The sequence below is a fragment of the Octodon degus genome, unplaced genomic scaffold (assembly GCF_000260255.1).
Source record: "Octodon degus isolate 3935 unplaced genomic scaffold, OctDeg1.0 scaffold00051, whole genome shotgun sequence".
Taxonomy (NCBI): Eukaryota; Metazoa; Chordata; class Mammalia; order Rodentia; family Octodontidae; genus Octodon; species Octodon degus.
Window position 1 is genome coordinate 11,588,355 of NW_004524627.1, and position 5,445 is coordinate 11,593,799.

The window sequence follows — 5,445 nt, forward strand, 5'->3', positions numbered from 1 at the left end:
AAATCATTCTATTCATTAAGAGAATGCAACTATATATCTATCCTAACCACTTTGAATACACAGATACAAAATGGACATTCATCGGTATACCCCATCTGCCCATATTTTTAAATGTCATTTGTATTGACTCCTTCTTTCTCATTGATGCCTATTAGTCTCACATTGCTCATCTTTGCATCATCTTGTAGGTGATGGATTATTCTTTCCTGTATCCTCATTGTTTTGAAGAGATCCTTTCTTACCTTTTCACTAGCGCACCAGTATCTTCAAGATCTGAAACTCTGTCTTCACTTTCACTTAAACGGTTTTGCAAGCTTGTGATTGAGATTTTAGTTTCCTTTATATCTCTTTGACTCTGCTTCATGCAATCTATTTCTTTCCTGTCTTGCTCATTCAAGCAATCCATCATTTTTCTAATCTCCTCTATTTTTTTTATCGTTGTCTTCTTTAGAAGCAGTTATAAATTCTTTTAGTGCAGTGCTTTTTCAGATTGGGTTTCCTCCGTATGTTTCTGTAGTTGCTTCTTTACTTCAGATGCTATGAGTTCTGAGCATACTTTTTTATTTCAGAAAATAATTGTAGTCTGAGTTCCTCTATATCTTTCTGCTCTTGCTTATTTACTATCGGCGCTTTTAATTCATGCATTTGAGCTGAGCTAGTGTCCTCCTCATTTGTTCTGAGTGGGCATTGGGTTTCCTCCATGTTTCTGCATCTGATTCTTTACTGCAGATGTTATTAATTCAGGGATTTCTTTTTTTATTTCCAATCTGAGTTCTTCTATACCTCTCTGCAGTTGTGTTTTTATTTCAGAGGATTTTGATTCATTGCTTTAAGCTGTGTGATTCCCAACTTTTTCTGTGTTAGTGTCCTCTGCAGTTGTTACGGGTGGTTTTGGGTTCTGAGGTTGCATTTTGTTCCTTCTCTTCATTTTGCATAGCACTCTCTTCAGTCCCATGTTGTAGATTTTCATTGTAGTTATAAACTTAGCACGTACTGAAGTTCAGGAGCAGATCTACAAATTTTGGATTTATCCAGCTGTGCCTGGCTTGGTTCTGGCTGCTGTTTACAGCTCTTTCCTGCTGCTTCCCTTGGGGCTGAACTTGTTGTGCCCCTCTGGCAAGATATTCTGCTCCTGGACTATCTAGGTGGTTCTATCCTCTACAATCTGTGCAGGGATTGCAGCTGCAGGGTTACACCCCAGGCCTGTATGCCAGGCCTGAGCTGAGCCTGGAGGAGACAAGTTGGAGTAGGGATGAGAGGCAGCTCTCCCACATGCTCACTGGGCCTGGGCTAGGACTGGGTCTGGGGGTTCCTGGAACACGGCAGAAAATCCTACTGTGTGGGCAGGGTGGGGGAGGTGCTGTGGAGTGGTGGGGGCCATCCCAAGAGGGTGCAAGAAGGTCTTACTCACACTGTGCCTGCACTGGGACCAGTAGTACCTCCTGCCGGCGCAGGGTAGCCAGAAGCTCTCCCCTTGAAGAGCATTTTTAATACTTATGTTCATTTGACACAGATGTTTTATTTTTTGTTTGTTGTTAAGTTCCTGTCCAGTTTTCATATTAAGGCAATATTAGCTTCCAGCAGTTAATTTGGCAGTATGCCTGCCCTCCAGTTATACTGAAGAATTTGAGTAGTATTGGCATTAGGCCTTTCCTGAAATTCTGGTACAATTCTTTGAAGAATCCATTGAATCTTGAGCTTTTCTTTGTTGGTAGACTTTTTTTTTTTTTTTTTTCAGTTGGTAGACTTTTTATCAGTACCTCTATTATGTTGCCTGTTATCTGTCTATTCAGACTTTGCATACCTTCTTGGCTCAATTTTGGTAATTCATATCTGTCTAGGCATTTCTGTATTTCTTCTAGGCTATTCAAAGTCATTTCTTTTAATCACCTAGACATTAGCAGAGTTTTTTGTTATTTTGCTTTTCCCATTTCTAGTGCATTAATATAGACCTTTCTTGTCTTCTCTCTCTCTCTCTCTCTCTCTCTCTCTCTCTCTCTCTCTCTCTCTTTCTTTCTTTCTTTCTTCCTTTCTAGGTAAGTCTGGTCAAGGGCTTACCAATCTTATTTATCCTTTGACAGAACCAGATCTTTGATCCATTGATCCCTTGTATTATTTTTTCAGTGTAAAATTCATTGCTTTTTGCTCTGATATTTACATTTTTCTATTAATTTCGTATTTGGGTTGCTTTTGTTTTTCCAGGGCTTTGAGGCACATCATTGAATTACTTGTGATTGTTAAATTCATTTAATGGTGCATCCACATCTATAAACTTCCCTTATAGAATTCCTTTCCCACAATAGTGGCCTGGGAAAAGTACAATCAGCTGTCACCTCTACTCTGAGTGCTGAAGAACTCAGTGATGGTGCTTTGTCCTGCAGTCTATCACACTGTCAAAGTTCTGCCTTAGAGAGCCACTGGGTCAGTAAATAAATCAACCCTGTGCTTGTTGGCCATTTTTCTCTGCCTGAAGAAAAGCTAATCATGAGCAGAAGAACCTTTAACCAGCAATCCATGACCATCTTGCACTTATGGCAACCACCTCATGTTCAGAGACCCAGCTTGCAGCTCCCAGGTTACCTAATCAATGAGTCATGGACAGAAATACATGTCTTGGAGAGTTTCAACTTCTAGTGTAACTGTCACCACAATACGCTACTCTTCCACTGCAACTTTGTCATGCTCTACCCAGTCTCAACTCTGATTCACTCACTGAGGACCTGCTGGAGGATAGGAAATTTTTGGAGCTCCCAGAGCTTCTAGTTCTCATCCACCCTCCTTCTGCTACTGATCCATGACAGGCTATAGCTGAGGACATCTGAGGTAGAGAACAGTAACTCAAGAGACTGCATCCTCTAAGTATGTGACCACTGCAGGGAGGGAGAGAAGAAAGATTATGAAACTTTTTTTTTTTTTGTACAGGGTCTACAGAGTCTCACTACACCATTTGGACTTGTAGTGAGTCTCCTGTTTCCAGCCTCCCAAGCACTGGGATTACAGGTGCATGCCACCACTCCCAGTCTCAGTCACTATCTCAGTGTGCCCTGGGTGTGGGGCTGGCACAGCATGCCAGGGATTGAACCCCAGCCTTGTGCTCTGCCTAAGCAGGCACTTTAATCTGCTGAGTTATCTGGTTGGCTCTAGATTATGAAAACTTAATGCACTCTACTTGATTATGTGTGCACAGATTATGTCTAGAAAAATGCCCAAGGAATCAGTGGCATTGACTGTTTTCCAGCCAAGGGCCTACATGGTGAGCACTGCTGTAAGAAGGGCTTCTCTCATATTATGTTCTTTAGTACCTTCTGAATTTGTATGAATAGCCTGAAACTAAATAAATCTAATTTTTAGAAGTTGTAGTCCTTGGGGAAAAGTTAGTAATTGGATTATTTCAAGTAGAGAAAATAAGAGCTCAGAGAAAGATGAGGTCATAAGACAAAGAGAAAGATGGGGGTAGTCATGGAGCCAAGGCAAAGAAGGACTGGATAAAAGGACTTTGTTGACATTTTTCTAGTACTTTCTATGGGCACAAAACTCTTATTCTTACAGTCTCTGCCTTTAAACCTATCTGCAGAGGGAAGAAAAGTAATCAGTTGTCACTGTTCCACAATAAGCAATCTCTTAAAACAACAAACTTTGTATTGTTTCCAAACTAGCTATTTGTCCAGTTTCCTAGATGGCTTATTCAGTACAGCACCTGAAAGCATCCTACACATGCTTCCTTTTCTCCTCCTCCTCTATATGCACAGCACAGAAAACTGGCCCAAGACCTTGGGCCCTACAGATTCCATGGGAGATATGATAAATAGCATTTTCATATTTATAATTTTTTTTTGGAGGGGTGCAGTGACTTTGCCTTGATTTTCCAGACCTAACTACTCATGTGAGAATAGGCAAAGTATATTTCTAAACTCACACTCTGGGGAAGTGCTGGTATGGCTTCCAGCAGGGTACCAGTGGGCACTGCCAGCTTGGCAAATGAAACCCCTGAAATTCTGGACAACATGGGAGACTGGCTGCGGGGTGTCTACTGCTTTGCCGCCAATAGGAATGACTTCTGGAGGAACTTGATCTTCAATTTGGGACTCTTCGCTGCAGGTGTTTGGCTGGCCAGAAACTTGAGTGACATTGATCTACTGGCACCTCAGCCCAATAGAGAAATGAAATTCCTACACTGTAGCCAAACCCTCCAAAATGAGAACCTACAGTCTGTGACCAGCACAAGATACACTCTGATGGCAGCTGAAATTGACTTATAGGGGCCTTTCCTCTTCTCTTCCCTCCTCAAACTGCATTCTCTGCTTAGCAGCCAGCCACAGCTAGTGCTGCCTCTGTTCTGTAAAGTTCTGTACATAGCCTGTTTCTATGGTGCTTAACAAATATTTGAAATAAAGACTGTACACAAAGAAAACAAAAACAAAAACACCTCACACTCTGAATCCTGAAGCTTTACTCAGGGATCCTTGGGAGTTCTTATGTATAGTGCAGGTGGAACCCTGTGTTTCTTGGTATAAGGGAACCTTACATAGCTCCTTTTCTCAGATCTGAAACTGCAGTCACAGGCCCATAAAGGCTCTCATGCTCTGTATGTGTTATTTTTTCCAGCTAAACCATTACAATTTTTAATTTATTATTTTTAAAAAGTTTATATATTTGGTACAGGGTCTTGCTACTCAGCTTGGACTCATAGTGATCCTCCTGTTTGCAGCCTCCTCAGTGCTGCAATTGCAGTACTGAGGATCGAACCTTGGTCACTGCCCTTGCCTGAGTAGGCGCTTGGTGTGCTGAGCTATCTCACTAGCCCTCAAACCGTTACTTTTGATAACTGTTCTTTTCTTCTTGAATATTAGTAGCCCAGAACTTAGCACCAGGTTTTGGATAAGCGCTTGATGAGTTGTAACTTATTTAATCCTCCCAAGAGTTCATAGCAGCTTTATTCAAGGTACTATTCAAGTTAGGTACCATTATTACAGTAATCAACCCTCCCTTTTTTAAAGTTAAAAATTCCTTAATTTCTTATTCCTGGTACCAGTATCACAATTTACAGGGCAATATACTTGATGTAATGAAAAGAAAGAAAAAGACAAAAGACAGATAAAAGACCTTACGAATATACATCTAAATGATACTACAATGTATTAATCAATAGCTGCTCTTTTTGCAAACTGTGGCTATGACAGTCCTGAACCAGAAGGGTTTCCTGTTTAAGCTGCAGTAACTTTTCTGACTATGAATCATCATTCCTGTGGCAGATTTTTAGTTCCTCCAATGCATTTGGGACAACTGTCTCAAAGTAACCTGCAGCTTTTCTGACAACTTGCTCTCTCTCCTGCTAAGAATCATAGCCCTTTTCTTTCTTTCTTTCTTTCTTTCTTTCTTTCTTTCTTTCTTTCTTTCTTTCTTTCTTTCTTTCTTTCTTTCTTTCTTTCTTTTTCTTTCTTTCTT

The 5,445-nt window shown here is 40.8% G+C and overlaps 1 pseudogene; it reads left to right on the top strand.

Annotated features, from left to right (window-relative positions):
* The first annotated feature begins 3,935 nt into the window (after positions 1-3,935).
* Positions 3,936-4,259, top strand: LOC101564835 (annotated as a pseudogene).
* Positions 4,260-5,445: the final 1,186 nt, after the last annotated feature.